An 18,449-nucleotide genomic window follows, 5' to 3' on the forward strand; every position below is an offset into this window, starting at 1 on the left:
CATTTTCATTTTGATAGGTTTGAGGTGGAACTTCAATATTACTTTAAATTCCATATCTATAATAGGGATGACAATCACATAATTGTCAATAGCTTAGAAAAGTTATTTCCTTTGAAAACTGCTCACATTCTTTGATATTTATCTTGTGGGGAACAGTTTTTAATATGATAAATTTGAATCAGTTCATTTGTATTTTAGATATGAAGACCTGAGCATAGAAAATCATTGCAAAGATTTTGCCCAGTTACCTATATCCCATAAACTTTTTTATTTATTAGGTTTGCGCAAAGAATTATTAAATTTTATATAACCCAAACTGTCCATTTTATATTTTTTGAAAAAAAAATTATTTACTTATTGGAATTTATTTAGTGTTTTATTCTTCCCCAGTTACATTTTAAAACAATTTTTAACATTTGTTTTTAAAACTTTGAGTTCCAAATACTCTTTTACTCTACCCTCCCATTGAGAAGGCAAGCAATTCAATATAGCTTATGCATGTGTAGTCATACAAAACATACCCATAATAGTCATGTTGTAAAAGAAAACACAGGAAAAAAAAACTCAAGAAATATAGAGAAAGTTTAAAAAAATATGCTTCAATCTATTCAGACACCACAAGCTCTTTCTCTGGGAATGGATAGCATTTTTCATCGTAAGTCCTTCAGAGGTGTCTTGGATCATGGTATTGCTGAGAATAGGTAAGCCATTCATAGCTGATCATATTACAATATTGCTGTTACTTTGTACACAGTACATTTCATTTTTCATCAGCCCATGAAGTCTTTCCAGGTTTTCCTGAGAGCATCCTACTCATCATTTCTTATAGTACAATGACATTCCAACATAATCACATACCTGACCCAATTTGTTCAGCCTTTCCCCAATTGATGGGTATCCTCTTAGTTTCTAATTCTTTACCCCCAGAAAAGAGATGCTATAAATATTTTTGTACACATAGATCCTTTTCCTTTTTGTTTTTTTTTTATCTCTTTTGGGATATAGACTTAGTAGTCATATTGCTAAGTCAAAGGGTATGCCTGTTTTATGGCCCTTTGGGCCTAAATCCAAATTGTTCTACAGAAAGGCTGAATCATTTCACAAGTGCACTAATGATGCATTAATGTCTCATTTTTCCTACATCCTCTACAACATTTATCATTTACCTTTTCTGTCCTATTAGATAATCTAATAGGCATGAGACAGTATTTAAGAATTGTTTTAGGTTGCATTTCTCTAATCAATAGTGAGTTAGAATATTTTTCATTTGGGTATAGATAGCTTTGATTACTTCATCTGAAAACTGATTATATCTTTTGATCATTTATCAATGTGGGAATGGCTCTTATTTTTATAAATTTGACTCAGTTCTCTATATTTGAGAAGTGAGGCTTTTATTAGAGAAACTTGCTTCAAAATTTTTTTCAGTTACTATTACTAACTGTATTTACCTCCATCCTATTCCCCCATCCCCATTTATTCTATTCTCTCTTTCCTTTCATTCTGTACCTCCTCCAACGTGTTTTGCTTCTAACTACACCCCATTTATTCTATTCTCTCTTTCCTTTCATCCTGTACCTCCTCCAAAGTGTTTTGCTTCTAACTACACCCTCCCCAACCTGCTTTCCCTTCTATCACTCCCCTTCTCTTATCTCCATCTCCTCCTACTGTCCTGATAGATTTCCATATCCAATTGAGTGTGTATGTTATTCCCTCTTTGAGCCAATTCTCATGAGAGTAAGGTTCACTCACTCTCACTTATCTACCCTCTCTTCCCCTCCACTGTATAAGCTTTTCCTCGTCTCTTTTATGTGGGGTCATTTACCCCAATCTACCTCTCCCTTTCTCTTTCTCCCACTACAGTCCTCTCTCACCCCTTAATTCTATTTTTTTACATATTATCCCTTCATATTTAACTCACACCTGTGCCCTGTGTCTATATATACTCCTTCTAACTGCTCTAATAATTTTTCTCCTTCTGTCATGGTAATGGGTTTTGAAGTTCTTCCATACTCCTTTAACTTGCTGATATAGCAGTAAGGGGTGGGGCAGGAAGGAGCCAGAGCCAAGTAGGAGCGGGGCTGGAGCCAGTGTGGTGACCAGAAGCGGTGGTGGTGGCAGTGAGAACTCGTTTTGTTTGAGCCAGCCAGAACTTCTGCTAAGGACACCTGCTGAGGAATGAGGAATGATGGGAACTGGAGCAACTGGGAGCGAGCAACATAGAGGCTGAGCAGTTACCTTGAGGAAAGGAGGGTCTTTTCCTGAGGTAGCCTGTTCTGTTTTGAAGGCTTGAAAATGAGGGTGTTTACTGCATTAACTAGGTGTGCCAAGTTAGTGGCTACTGTGATGGCTTTGATTTTCTGGTTTTGGGACTCAGTTTTCTGGTATTTGAATAAATATTCTAGCTATGTCCTCCATGTAGAGAGCCTGTTACATTTTGTGTTTAATAACCATATCAGCATATTTATAGTTACCTTAGGCATTTTGAAAACTGCATTGTTGATACACCTTCTCTTGAATCTTGTATTTGAAAGTCAAATTTTCTATTTAGCTCTGGTCCTTTCATCAAGAATGAATGAAAATTCTTAATCTCATTGAATACCTGTTCTTCCTCTATGAAAGATTATACTGTTTCCTGGTTAGGTGATTCTTGGTTGCCCTCCTGAATGTCATATTCCAATCCCTCCAATCCTTTAATGTGGAAGTTGCTAAATCTTGTGTTATCTTGATTGTGACTCTATGACACTTGAATTGTTTCTTTCTGGCTGCTTGCAATATTTTCTCCTTGACCTGAGGACTCTGGAATTTGGCCATAATATTCCTGAGAGTTTCCATTTTGGGGTCTCTTTCAAAAGATGATCAATGTATTATTTCCATTTCCATTTTACCCTCCAGTTCTAGAGTATCAGGGCACTTTTCCTTGATAATTTCTTAAAAGATGATGTCTAGGCTCTTTTTTTTGATCATGGATTTCAGGTAGTATAAAATCTTAAAATTATCTCTCCTGGATCTCTTTTTCAAGTCAGTTGTTTTTCCAGTTAGATATTTTACAATGTATTCTATTTTTTTTCATTCTTTTGGTTTTGTTTTATCACTTCTTGATTTCTCATAAAGCCATTACCTCTTATTTACTTCATTTTAATTTTTAAACAATTATTTTCTTCAGTGAACTTTTGGACTTCCTTTCTCATTTTGTCAAATCTACTTTTTAAGGCCTTCTTCTCCTCATTGACTTTTTGAATCTCTTTTGCCATTTGGCCTAGTCTGTTTTTAAAGGTGTTATTTTCTTCAGTATTTTTTATGTCTCATTTACCAAGCTGTTGACTCTTTCTCATGACTTTCTTGTATGACTCTCATTTCTCTTCCCAATTTTTCCTCTACCTCTCTTACTTGATTTTCAAAATTCCTTTGGAGTTCTTCCATGGTCTGACACTAATTCATATTTTTTCTTGGAGGTTTTGGATGTAGGAGCTTTGACTTTGTTGTCTTCTTCTGAATATGTGTTTTCATCTTCATCATCACCATACTGATGATGTCTATAGTCTATAGTCAGAGGTTTTTTTTTTCCTCATTGTTTGTTTATTTTTCCAACCTATTACTTGACTTCTAACTGTTTATTCAAATAAGGCTCTGCTTCTAGAATAGAGGGCACATTGTCCCAAGTTTGAGGGGTTTGGGATACCTGTTTTCAGATATACTTTTAGGGACCTGTAAGTTTTCAGTTCTTCCAAGGTGGTATGAACAACAAATGAGATCCTTTTTTACAGTAGTGTGTCCATCCCTAACCCTTCAGGAATACTAGAATGGGGAATGTATAGCCAGAATAGGAACTAGAAGCCAGAGTAATTTTAGGGAAGAATCTATTCGACTCATCTCTATATCTTCCATTAACCTTAACACAGGGCTTGAAACATACACATTCCTCCTTATGCTTTGAGTTAAGGCACTGAACATAACTGGTAAATGTTATAAAAATGCACTGTTACTGTCACATAAAGTTTAGTTTAGCAATTTTTGATGAATAGCAAGTGGGGAAATTGAGGAGCTAAAGTTGTAGAGTGTGGGATGCCAAGGGATAATGAGAGGACACTTAAAATCTTGAGGAAGATGAAGCAGAGGACAGTGCAGCAAGGAGGACAGACCATCCATCACTGTAAGAAAACTTTCTTTATCTTTCAGTTTTTCTGGGGACAACTCTACTTAAAGCATCACTACTTGTATATTGCCAGCTTCCCCGATTTGGCTAACATTGTGGCCAGAAATTGTTGGTTCTTTTTTTCCCCTTGAGATAAGAAATAGCTCTTAAAGCTACTCTTTCTTGGGCTTGTCATCACGACATTTGAGTGAAAACACACTGGACCAAAATGGGGGACACGAGACTGAAAACAGTAGCGACAGCCTCTGTAGGTGCAAGTTAGGAGAAAAAATATGTCCTTGTATTATCTTCAGTCACATTTGCACTTTTCCATTCAATCAAATCACCTTGAAATCCTATAAGTCTAGCTGTGACAGTCATTGCCACATCCTAGAATTTTCATGCATCTCTGGACACTGGGCAAATGCCCTGAATTCAATTCTGGGCATCTGCCAAAGATACATTCTCCCCCCCCACCCCAAGCTCTGACAATTCCATGCACCTTTCTGTCTTGCAATGAAACTTAGATGAATAATAATTTTTAATGCAGATAATCCAGTAACAGAGATGAGGTTGAGGTCTCTCCCCTGTAGTGCTACAGCCAGGAAAGGTTTTGCCTGATTCTACTGTTAGCCTATATAACTTTCTATTATCTTTTTGGAGGTGTAGGTGTGCAATTTAATAGATGATTTCCAGCTGGTATGGAGAATCGTGCATCCTTTCATATGTGAAATAGATGAGCATGTATGATGCAAATTTTAATGAAGTTGGAATTTAAAAGAGCTCTTGACAATTAAAATAGATATTGCATCAAGCAGAAAAATTAGGAAGAGAATATATTATTGAATTAATTTCCTACTTATTTTTTAAATCATCCTAAAGAATGAGGAAGGAAAGAAGGAGAAGAAACACATAATAAAAATGATATTGTTTATTGGAATGTACTACTAGGAAAGTTGGGCATTAGCCTTGTGCATGGCAACAACTTCAGATTATTATTGTTCTCTATAATATCCCTAGGAACAAAATGTCACAAGAGCACGTCAATTTCTTTTTAAAAATAATTACGTGCCTTCTTGGGTTTATTTGTACAAACTTTAAACTCAGTACCTAGCACAGTAGACTACTTGTCCTCATTAATAAACATTCCCATTTTGCCCCTACTCCCACTCTCCCAACATTACTCTTGGTAAAAAGGTAAGATCAAAGTAACTATAACTTTCATTTACATAAGTATTTCATAATTGAAAGGCAATGTGGTACAGTGGATAGCAGGAAATACTTGTAGTCAGCAAGATTTACATTTAAATCCTACATCTGACATATAATGACTATTTGACACTGAACAAGTGATGCCACCTCTTAATGCCCCTACTAGATTCTCCTAGAGATGTGTTTCTGATATGTATCAGTGGAGGGAATTTCCATACCTGGTAGTTCATTAAAATCATGAAGTCACAGGTTTTTTCAAAATGAATTTGATTATGCTTCTATTTAAAATGCTCTGTATTCAGGAACATACATAGAATTATGAAATGTTGAAGCTTGAAAGATCATTAGATTTTCTATGGAGACAGATCTTTGATATCGTGGAATAGATAATTCTCAGCAAAACAAAGGGCAGGGGGGGCGATAGCAAAAGTAAAATAGAATTGTCACTATCATGGTAGCTATTTGATTGAAGTATTTTCTCTCTCCTAGAACCTTTCGATACACTTACATTTCTTGTGCATACAATGATTTTATGAGCTGTTATATTGTCTCCATCATCCTATTAGATTATGTAGTTGTTGTTTGGTTGGTTAAGTTGTGTCTGACTCTTTGTGACTCCATTTGGGGTTTTCTTAGCAAAGATATTAGAGTGTTTTGTCATTTCCTTCTCCAGATAATTTTAAAGATGAGGAAACTGAGGCAAACATGGTTAAGTGACTTGCCCAGGGTCACATAGCTAGCAAATGTCTGAAGTCTGATTTGAACTCAAGAAGATGATTCTTCCCTACTCCAGACCTGGCACTTTATCTACTGAGCCACCTAGCTTCCCAGATTATGCAGCTGCTATTTAAATCAATGACAATTTTTTAAAAAATAATTTGTATATACAAGGAATTTGGGTTACATACAAAGAGGAAAATAAACTGTCTTTGCCTTCAACGAGCTTGAATATCATTGTATCCATAGCTCTTAGCAGTATCCTGCTTCATGTGGGTTATTATGTAGGTTGAGAGAGTTCAGAGCTGAAAAACAATCTTAGAGATAACAGAGTAAAACTCCCTCAACTGAGACCTAAAATGGTTAAGTGATTGAAAATCATTCATGTATTAAGCAACAGAGATGTGATTTGAACTCGGGCCTTCCAATTCCATAGCTAATGGTCATTCCACTACACCATGTTATTACCCGTGTTTCCCCGATAATAAGACCTATCCCGAAAATAAGCCCTCCCCTTACTGTGTAAGATTCCTCTAAAATAAGCCCTCCCCCGAAAATAAGCCCTATTGAGATTGCTACTGTAGTGAAGGTGATCCCCTGCGCTACATGCTACATTACGGTACCCTCTGTATGCACCGACCCCTCCCCCCCGTGAAACGCACGCCGTGCTCCGAGCTGCATCCAATCAGAGCTGCAGCAGTGAGTGCGTCATCCTGTTCTTCCCCAGTGATTTGCTTGCTGGCGCCATTGAGAGCAGTGCCGCGGAGGAGAGCTGAGGCAGGACAACATAAGCCTTGCCCTGAAAATAAGCCCTCTGGTGTTTTTCTTTCCAAAAAAAACCATAATAAGGCAGTGTCTTATTATCGGGGAAATACGGTATCCTCAATAAATATTGAAATAAATTGGTGTAGGAAAAGGGGCTGGATTTATTTCCATATCTGTAAATAAGAGATAATAATAACTACCCTAACTCATGGAATGATTTTGAGGACTAGAATAAAGAACCACAGATTTTCACAGTTGAAAAGGATTTCAGTATCCTCCATTTTGTATCTGGGAAAAAATATTCTTCTATATTGTATTTTCCAAATCATCATCTATTTTTGCTTAAAGACCTTTGGTCATGGAGAATCTACCCTCTCTAGAATAAACCTATTTCACATTTGGATTGCTCTAATGGTTAGGAAATTTTTCTCATAATAATCTTATATTTGCCTTTTTACAATTTCCATTATTCCTAGTTCTGACCTTCAGAGTCAAATAAAACAAGCCCAATCCCTCTTCTAAGTGACTATAGGGGTCAAGTCAGTACACATTTATTAAACATCTACTATGTGTCAGGGCCAGGGATAAGAAAATAGATCAAAACAGTTCCCATACTCAAGGAACTCACATTCAAATATGACCCTTTTCCTACTTTCTCTTTCTCTCTCTCTCTTTCCCTCTCCAGGTAATCAAGGTTAAGTGACTTGCCCAGAGTCACACCACTAGTAAGTGTTAAGTGTCTGAGGTCACTTTTGAACTCAGGTCCTCTTGACTCTAGGGCCAGTTTCTATCAAAAGTGCCACCTAGATGCCCCTCTGAAGATCTTTTCTACTCCAAGATAAACATCTCCATTTACTTCAGCTGATCCTTATATGGCATGAATTTGACATCCTTTACTACACTGGTTGCCTTTCTCTGGGTGTTTCCTGTTTATTAATGTCCTTCCTAAAACATGTTACCCATAACACAATACAGCCAATGTAGTCTGACCAGAGCAGAGTACAATAGGAATAGGACTCTCACCTTCCCATTCTTAAGACATCTTAAGATTATGTTAGAGTGTGTGGGGGGAGGTAATGAAAAAAAGGAAAAAAAAGGAAATTTGCATGATAACTTAATTATATATTTAAAAGAGACAGCAAGTTGTACATAACAGATTTGCAGTTTCATGTGTAATCATCTTTTTTTATTATACTATGTTATGGAAATGCTTGTTTTATTCCATAAATTAAAAATAAAATAAATTTTAAAATAGATTGTGTTAGCTTTTTTGGCTGTATTATCATAAGTTTGACTCATATCGAACTTGGAGTCCATAAAAACTCACAGATTTTTTTTTTCCAAATGAATTTCTGTGTAACTATACCTCTCCTATCTTTTACTTGCAAATTAGATTTTTGAACCCAAGTATAATGCTTTATGTTGAACTCTATTAAATTTCATCTTATTCAAGATGGAACAAAGTTCTAAATTACCAAGATCTTTTTTGGATATTGGGTCAGTCGTCCAATGTTGTAGTTTTCCCTCTCACCTTCATATCATATCAAAATTTAATATTCATGACATCTAGGTTTTTATCCAAGTCAAGTCAGTAATTGTTTTTGGAAGGACACATCTGATTTCTTCAGTTTAAGGAACTCTCTAGTGAAGAAATTCTTTTCATGGAAGCAGACACAACTCTTTTGCAACTTATCATCTTAGAGAACTGCCTGGAACAATCAAAGGTTTAGTGACTTGTCCAGAGTTACATACACAACACATGTAAGAGGCAGGTCTTTACAAACAGTACATTAATGGCTACTTTTTGAGGCTGGGTGTTTTACCAGTTTATAATCTAACTGTATGATCTAGTGTATAGAATATATACCAGCATATATTTCTGTCTCACTATTTCTCTTACCTCTCCTCTCCCTCTCTCGCTGTCCCTCTCCTCCCCCTCTCCCTATCTTTTCTTTTTAAATTTATTTATTTATTTTAGTTTACAACATTCAGTTCCACAATCTCTTGAGCTTCAAATTTCCTCCCCTTCCATTCCCCCCCCCACAATGGTGGCATGCAATCAAACATAGGATCTACAACTACCTTCACATTAAACATTAGTCAGGTTGTAAAGAGGATTATAACCAATGGGGTGAACAATGAGAAAGAGGAAACAAAATAAGAAAAAGGTAGAAAGCAAGTTGTTTCTTTCAATCTGCATTCAGATTCTGTAGTTCTTTCTCTGGATGTGGATATCTCTTTCCATAATGAGTCTTTCGGAATTGTCTTATAACCTTGCATTGCTAAGAGGAGCCCAGTCTATCAAAGTTAGTCAGCACACATATGATGTGTCTGTAATTGTGTACAAATTTGTCCTAGTTCTGCTCTTCTCACTCAACATATGTTTCTATAAGTCCAGGTTATTATGAAGTCTGACTGCTCCTCATTTCTTATAGCACAATAGTATTCCATTACATTCACATACCACAACTTGTTTAGCCATTCCCCAATTGATGGGCATCCCCTTGATCTTCAACTCTTTGCCACCACAAAAAGAGCTGCTATAAATATTTTTGTACATACTGGTCTCTCTCCCACTTCTATGATCTCTTTGGGATAAGCCCTAGAAGTGATATTGCTGGGTCAAAGGGTATGCACATATTTATAGCCCTCTGAGCATAGTTCCAGATTGCTCTCCAGAATGGCTGAATCAATTCACAACTCTACCAACCATGCAATAGTGTTCCAATTTGTCCACATCCTCTCCAGCATTTATCATTTTCCTGTTTTGTCATCTTAGCCAATCTGACCAGTGAGATGTGGTACCTCAGAGTTGTTTTGATTTGCATTTCTCTAATCAACAGTGATTTTAGAGCATTTTTGCATGTGCTTATAGATATCTTTAATTTCTTCCTCTGAAAACCGCCTGTTCATATCCTTTGACCATTTAACAATTGGGGAATGATTTGTATTCTTATAGATTTGGCTTAATTCTCTGTATATTTTAGAAATGAGGCCTTCATCAGAAATACTTGTTATAAAAATTCTTTCCCAATTTTCCACTTCCCTCTTAATCTAGGTTACATTGGCTTTGTTTGTACAGAAACTTTTCAATCTAATGTAATCAAAATTATCCATTTTGCATTTCATAATGCTCTCTAATTCTTGTTTATTCATAAAATCTTTCTTTCTTCACAAATCTGACAGGTAAACTATTCCTTGCTCTCCCAGATTGCTTACAGAATCTGCCTTTACACCTAGATCATGCATCCATTTAGACTTTATTTTTGTATACAGCATAAAATATTGGCCTATGCCCAGTTTCTGCCATACTATATTCCAGTTTTCCCAGCAGTTTTTGTCAAATAATGAGTTCTTATCCCATAATCTGAGGTCTTTGGATTTATCAAACAGTAGATTACTATAATCATTGACTACTGTGTTTCGTGTACCTAATCTATTCCACTGATCCACTACTCTATTCCTCAGCCAGTACTAAGTAGTTCTGATGACTGCTACATTATAATACAGATTAAAATCTGGTATGGCTACAACACCTTCCCTAGCATTTCTTTTCATTAATTCCCTTGATATTCTGTACCTTTTGTTCTTCCAAATGAATTCTGTTATTATTTTTTTCTAGCTCTATAAAATATTTTTGGTAGATTGATTAGTATGACACTAAATATGTAATTTAATTTAGGTAAAATTGTCATTTTTATTATATTAGCTCGACCTACCCATGAGCAACTGATGTCTTTCCAATTAGTTAGATCTGACGTTATTTGTGTGAAAAGTGTTTTGTAATTGTGTTCATATAGATCCTGGATTTGTTTTGGCAGATAGATTCCCATACATTTTATAATGTGTACAATAACTTTAAATGGAATTTCTCTATCTCTTGCTGTTGGATTTCATTAGAAATATATAGGAATGCCGAGGATTTATGTGGGTTTATTTTATATCCTGCAACTTAGCCAAATTTATTTAATTCTCTCAAGAAGTTTTTTACTTGATTCTCTAGGATTCTCTAAGTATACCATTATATCATCTGCAAAGAGTAATAGCTTAGTCTCTTCTTTGCCTTATTTGATTCTTTCAATTTTTTTCTTCTCTTACTGCTACTGCTAGCATTTCTAGTCCCAAACTGCATAAGAGAAGTGATAGTGGACATCCTTGTTTCACCCCAGATCTTATTGGAAATGATTCTAGCTTATCCCCATTATATAATACTTGCTGATGGTTTTAGATAGATGCTACTTATTATTTTAAGGAAGACTCCATTTATTCCTATACTTTCTAGTGTTGCTTTTTTTTTTTAAGCAATTGGGGTTAAGTAACTTGCCCAAGGTTACATGGCCAGATTTTTTGTGTGGGTGTTATGTATCTGAGTCTGGAACTGAGCCTGGGTCCTCCCAATGCTGGGGCCGGCGCTCACTGCACCACCTAGCCACCCCCTTTCTAGTGTTTTTAATAGGAATGCGTGTTATATTTTGTCAAAAGCCTTTTCTGCATCTATTGAGATAATCATATGGTTTCTGCTAGTTTTGTTGTTGATATGATCAATTGTACTGATAGTTTCCCTAATACTGAACCATCCTTGCATTCCTGGACTAAATCCTACCTTATCAAAGTGTATTATTCTTGTGATAAGTTGCTGGAATCTTTTTGCTAATATTATATGCAAAATTTTTGCATCTATATTCATGAGGGAAATTGGTCTATAATTTTCTTTCTCCGTTTTGTCTCTTCCTGATTTAAATATCAGTACCATATTTGTGTCTGTAAAGCCACGCATGAGCAGCTTTCCAAAGGACTGCTGCTGGGAACAGCTTTACATTATGGCATAGTTGGCAGGATTACAAAGTATAGTGCTTCTATTTGTTCAGGATCCATGGCCATTTGGATTGAGATTGTAAGGCCAAGGATCCTGGAGGGGTGGAATGTAATGGTAATGAAATTTGAAGATCCCTTTGTATTAGAAAGCTAAGAGGTACTTACCACCTAGTTTCAAATTAAGCCTCTGTTATAGAAACAGAAGGTATGAAACCCTGTTGCTGACATAACAGGAAGGGGCTGAACAAGGAGGAGCTATACTGTGTTTAAGGAAGAGCACAAGCTGGACAGTCAGAACTTCTTGGGATGAGCACCTGAAGGTGGGCCTGCTGCTGGACTGGAACTTCTGTGGACAAAGTGAATAAATAGAGAGTTCGATATACTATGTAATCAGAATCTTAAAAGCTGTTCACAGCAGCAGTCCTCTGGAAAGTTGCTCGTGCGTAGCATCAGTATCATAAAAAACAATCTGGTGGGACTCCTTTTCCAATTTTCCAAAATACTTTGTAAAGTATTGGAATCAATTGTTCTTTAAAGGTTTGATAGAATTCGCTAGTAAATCCATCTGTCCCTGGAGATTTTTTCCTAGGGAGTTCATTGATGGCTTGGTTCAATTTCTTTTTCTGAGATGGGGTTATTTTAAGTAATTTACTTCCTCTTCAGTTAATCTGGGCACTTATATTTTTGTAAATATTTATCCATTTCATTAAGATTGTCAAATTTATGGGCATACAACTAGGCAAAATAATTCCTAACTATTGTTTTAATTTCCTCTTCATTGGAAGTAGATTCACTTTCATTTTTGATACTCATAATTTGTTTTTTTTTCTTTCTTTTTTATCATACTGACTAAAGGTCTATCAATCTGTTTTTTTTTTTCATAAAACCAGCTCTTAGTTTTATTTATTAATTCAATAGTTTTCTTAGTTTAAATTTTATTAATCTCTCCTTTGCTTTTCAGCATTTCTAATTTAGTATTTAATTGGGGACTTTCAATTTGTTCCTTTTCTAGCTTTCTTAGTTGTATGCCCAATTTATTGACCTCCATTTTCTCTACTTTTTTCATGCATGCATTCAGAGATATAAAACGTCCCCTAAGAACTGCTTTTGCATCCAATAAGTTTTGGTATGTTGTCTCATTATTGTCATTCTCTTGAATGAAGTTACTAATTGCTTCTATAATTTCTTGTTTGATCCACTCATTCTTTATGCTTAAATTATTTAGTTTCCAATTAGGTTTTAGTCTATCTTTCCATGGCCCTTTATAACATATAATTTTTATTGCATCATGATCTGAGAAGGTTGCATTTAATATTTCTGCCTTTCTGCACTGAATTGTGAGGTTTTTATGCCCTAGTTACATGGTCAATTTTTGTGTATGTGCCATATACCACTGAGAGGAAGGTATATTCCTTTTTATCCTCCTTCAATTTGTTCCAGAGGTCTATCATATCTACCCTTTCTAAAATTCTATTGGCCTCCTTAATTTCTTTCTTGTTTATTTTGAGGTAAGATTTATCAAGTTCAGAGAGGGGGAGATTGAGGTCCCCCAGTAGTATAGTTTTGCTATCTATTTCTTCCTCTAATTCCCTTAACTTCTCCTCTAGGAATCTGGATGCTACACTGCTTGGTGCATATATGTTTAGTAATGATATTGCTTCATTCTCAATGTGCCTTTTAGCAGGATATAACTTCCTTCCTAATCTCTTTTAATTAGATCTATGTTTGCTTTTGTTTTATCTGAGATAAGGATTGCTACCCTGCTTTTTTTTTTTACTTTAGCTGAAGCATAATATATTCTGCCCCAGCCTTTTACCTTTGCCCTATACATATTCCCCAGCTTCAAATATGCTTCTTGTAAACAACATATCATAGGATTATGGTTTTTAATCCATTTTGCTATCTGCTTCCATTTATGGGAGAGTTTATCCCATTTGCATTCACAGTTATGATTACTATCTGTTTCTTTCCCTCCATTCTATTCCTTGCCCTGTTCATGCTTTTATTTCTCCCTTCCCCTACTTAAGAGTTTTCCTTTTGACCACCACCTCCCTCATTATTCCCTCCCTATGTACCCCCCTCCCTTTATCTACCCTTCTGCCTTACTACTTCTTCCCTCACTTCCCTTTTTCTTCCCTTTCCCCTCCTACTGCCTGTAGGGCACAATAGATTTTTATACTTAACAAAGTATGTTTTTCCCTACTTGAACCAAACCAATGAGAGCAAATTTCATATAGTGCTCCTCTCCCTCCCTCCTCTCCCTCTACTATACTGAGTTTTGTCTTTTCATGTTAAAATCCTAGACTTAACTGATTATGTAAATCCCTCCTTGAACCAAAATAAGTGAGCATAAAGTCCATATAATGTTCGTCTACCTCCCTTCTTTCCCTCTACTATAGTATGTTTTTATGCCTCTTTGTGTGAAATAATTTACCCTTTTTTGCTTCCTCCTTTCCTTTTCTCCTATTATAATCCCTTTGCACCCTTTAATAAGGTTTTTTGTCATCAGATTAGTTAACTTATACCCACACACTCTATGTATATCCCTTTTAAATGTCACAATAATTATACAATTCTCAATATTGACAGGTATCAGCTTCCTATATAGGTATGTAAACAGTTTGCTCTTAATGAATCACAAGTTATGTGCATGCGTGTGTGTGTGTTTACCTTGTTTACCTTTTTATGTCTCTCTTGAATCTTGTATTTGGAGATCAAATTTTCCATTAAGCTCTGGCTTTTTTATCAGGAAGGGTATGGAAGTCCCTTATTTCATTGAATGACCATCTCCTTGCCTGAAATATTATGCTCAGTTTTTCTGGACAGTTGATCCTTGGTTGCAGTTCAAGCTCTTATGCCTTGTGAAATATCATATTCTAATCCCTCCAATCTTTTAAATGTAGAAGCTTCTAGGTCCTGTGTAATCCTTACTGTAGTACTACGATATTTGAATTGTTTCTTTCTGGCTGCTTGTAGTATTTTCTCCTTGACCTGATAATTTTGGAATTTGGCTACAATATTTCTTGGAGTTTTCAATTTGGGATCTCTTTCAGGAGGTGTCTGGTGAATTCTTTCAATAACTATTTTACCCTCTGGTTCTAGGCCCTCAGGACAGTTTTCTTTGGTAATTTCTTGACGGATGTTGTTCAGGCTGTTTTTTTCATCATGGCTTTTCAGTAGACCAATAACTCTTAGATTATCTTTCCTGAATCTTTTCTCCAGGTCAGTTGTTTTTCCACTAAGATATTTTACATTTTGTTCTAATTTTTCAATTCTTAGGTTTTGCTTGACTGATTCTTGATGTATCATAGAGTCATTAGTTTCGACTTGACTGATTCTAATTTTTAGTGAATTATTTTACTTGGTTAGTTTTTGAAGTTCCTTTTCCATATGTTCAGATTTCATTTTTAGGGAGGTATTTTCTCCAGTTTGACCAAATTTTACATTTTAAGGATTTGTTTTCTTCAATGAGATTTTTTTTTCCATTTTGGCCAATGTAATTTTAAAAGAATTGGTCAATTTATCCTTGACCACTAATCTGGCTTATCAAATCTTTCTTGAGCTCTTCTAAGAATGCTTTTTGGCCTTGAGTTCATATTTTTTTCTGTGGTCTCAGTAGGAGATATAGAGTCGATGGTGTCTCCTGAAAATGATTCTTCTCATTCACAACAACAGGATTCAATCATCTCTGGTTTTTCCTTTCCATGTTTCTTCCAGCCCAAGGTGATTGCCTATTTCCTGCCCTTTAAAGTGGATTTCTTGGAGCAGCCAGGTAGCATAGTGAGTAAGAGCACTGAACCCAGAGTTAGGATGACCTGGGATTGAATCCGGGCTCAGACACTTAGCACCCACCCAGAAACACCTGGCCATGCAACCTTGAGCAAGTTACTTAACCCCAATTGCTTAGGGGCAGCCAGGTGGCTCAGTAACAGCACCGTCCCCAGAGTTGGGATGACCTGGGATCGAATTCGGGCTCAGACACTTAGCACCCACCCAGAAACACCTGGCCATATAACCTTGAGCAACTTACTTAACCCCAACTGCTTTAAAATAAATAAAATAAAGTAGATTTCTACTTCTGGGGTACAGAGGGCTCTGACCCACACTTCTCAAGCTGGGAGCTAGGGGCCTGTTGCCTCTGATTGTCTAGACTGAGGCCAAGGCCAGGACTCTCAGTGTTTCCCCTAGGTTACTCTGAGGCTCAAAGAGTAAGGTGTGGGGGAGGGGTGGTCTGGCCACTTCAGCTTTCCAACTCTGTGACCCTGGGCTCCAGCTCAGGCAGACTTAGCAGCTGGTGGCCTCCTGTGCTGGTGTCTGCAGATTTATTTGATTGTACTAAGGCATACATGGGCTTCTTGTGTTTGTGCTTGCTGGCTCCACCCCCCTGGGCTTCAGGATCTCCTGCTGGTCAGCTAAGATGGGGTTTGTTGGGACTCCTCCAGCCCTTCACTTCAGGCTTGGCACAGCTTCAGTCATACCCTTCCTCTAGGACTCCCAAGTCTGCTGCTGGTTCCACTATTTCAGGATTTTACACTGGAGCAATATTCTCTGGGTTTTCAGGGTCAGGGAGGTGGATAAGAGAAGCTAGGGTTTACTCTGCCATTTTACCTCCTGGAAGTTCAAGTAGGCGATTTTTAAAGATCCAGAGAAGTTGTTGTAGCTGCCATGGGCCCTGTGCTTTCTCTTACCTAGCTCCGACAGATCCTCTGTCACACAGTGAGAGGTCTGCAAACTGTCCCTGCTGTGGATGAATCCCCTGGCTGCTGGCTGGGGCTCACTCTAGCTCCACTGTGGTCTGGTCTCTGGTCCACGTTGGTGCAGCCCCCATGCACTCCACGTTTCCCCTACCCAGTTCTACATGAGCACTTTCCTGGACTGGGAATCTGCCACACTCCATCTGCGAATGGATTCTGTCACTCTAAAATTCATTCAGATTCACTTTTTTGAGGTTACTGACAGAATTCATGGAGGAGTTCAGGTTAAGTTTCTGCTTTCACTCTATCATCTTGGCTCTCAATCCTCCCTCTGTCTTGGTCTCTCTGTCTCTTGTCTTTGTCACTTTCTCCTTCTCTCTGTTTCTCTCTCTCTCTCTCTCTCTGACTCTATCTCTGACTTTGTCTCTGTCTCTGACTTTGTCTCTGTCTCTGACTCTCTCTGTCTTTGTCTCTCTGTCTCTGTTTCTGTCTCTCTCTCTCTCCTCACAAGAATAAGATGAAAGAACTTTATTAAATCTGTTTATTTAATAAGTTTACAGACTATATTTTAATGATATAGGAAGTTCTTCATGAGGCACTTCCTTTACCAATGTCATCTGGCACTAGTACTATTTGTGTGATCCTGGGCATCTCTCTTAATTGCCACCTGCCTCAATTTTCTCAACCGTAAAATAAGGATGAACATAACAACTACCTCCCAGGGTTGTTGTGAGGCTCAAACAAGATAATATGTGTAAAGTACTAAGCACAGGTGCCTGGCAAAGAGTAAATGCCTGTTTTATTTTTTCCTTGGCACTTTCTCTGTACCTTACTGTCTTATAGAGTTACCTAGAAGACTCAAAGGTTAAATAACTTGCAACACCATTTCCTTTTCTAGATCTTCATTAATGGCTATCACATAATATAGACTTCTGCCAACAATCAAATAAAAACTTCCTAAAAATTCTATTATTTTATCATTTTGAAGATCAGGACATTTTGGGGCTTTTACAATACTATGGCATCCTAGTCATTTACCATTCAATTTCAAAGGTTACTCTCAGTAGCACAGCAACCACATCCACCATTTCTTTCACCAAGGATGTAGTTTGTCTGAGCTGGATGACATAAGCTCACCAGGGACAACTAAATGCTCTCTTACTGTCTTTTTACTGGTCTTGGGTATAGTGACACTATATTAATTGTGAATGCTCCTTAACATATAAAGTGCTCTACAGATGTAGGTTATTGCTAGTATGAATTAACCCTTCAAAGAGCATTGGTTCCCCCTGCCAGTATCTTGGGCTGAGAAAGGACTTGGCTTTACTTGGAGAGGTGACAGTAATCAAGGGTTTTAAAAGTCCAAATTGGCTTCTAGGAGATCCTGTGGATTAGGCATAAGGAAAGAATAGGAGAAAGCAAGCTCTATGAGAAAGGACTGGATGTCACAAGACACATAAGTATGAAGATATTACTGAGTAAGAAGAAAGGAGATGGAGGGAATAGACAACTTTTTTGTGTTAGTAAATTAAGTTTTTAGCAATTTAGAATTATGCCCAAAGAGCTATAAACTGTGCATACCCTTTTACCCAACAATACAACTACTAGATCTGTATACCAAAGAGATAAAAAAAAAGGAAAAGGACATATATCACACACACACACACACACAATATTTATAGCTGCTCTTTTTTGTGGTGGCAAAGAATCGTTAACTAAAGATTTACTCATCAACTGGGGAATGGCTGAACAAGTTTTGGTGTATGATTATGATGGAATACTACTGGGCTATAAGATGATGAACAAGATGCTTTTAGAAAAACCTGGAAAGACTTACCTGAACTGATGCAAAATGAAGTGAGTAGAACTCGGAAAACATAGTATTGTATGATGATCAACTGTGAGTGACTTAACTATGCTAAGAAATACAATTCAAGACAATTTTGATGGCATTAAGATGAAAAATGCTATCTACCTCCAGAGAAAGAACTTATGTAGTCTGAATGCAAATTAAAAGCATACTATTTTTTGCTTTCCTTATTTTTTCAATTTTTTAGTCTGTGCTTTCTCTCACAACATGACTAATATGGAAATATATTTTGCATAACTAT

Source organism: Petaurus breviceps, unplaced genomic scaffold (genome assembly GCF_028583685.1).
Source record: "Petaurus breviceps papuanus isolate PSGF00001 unplaced genomic scaffold, PetGlider_PUasm1.0 90977, whole genome shotgun sequence".
In the NCBI taxonomy this organism is placed as follows: Eukaryota; Metazoa; Chordata; class Mammalia; order Diprotodontia; family Petauridae; genus Petaurus; species Petaurus breviceps.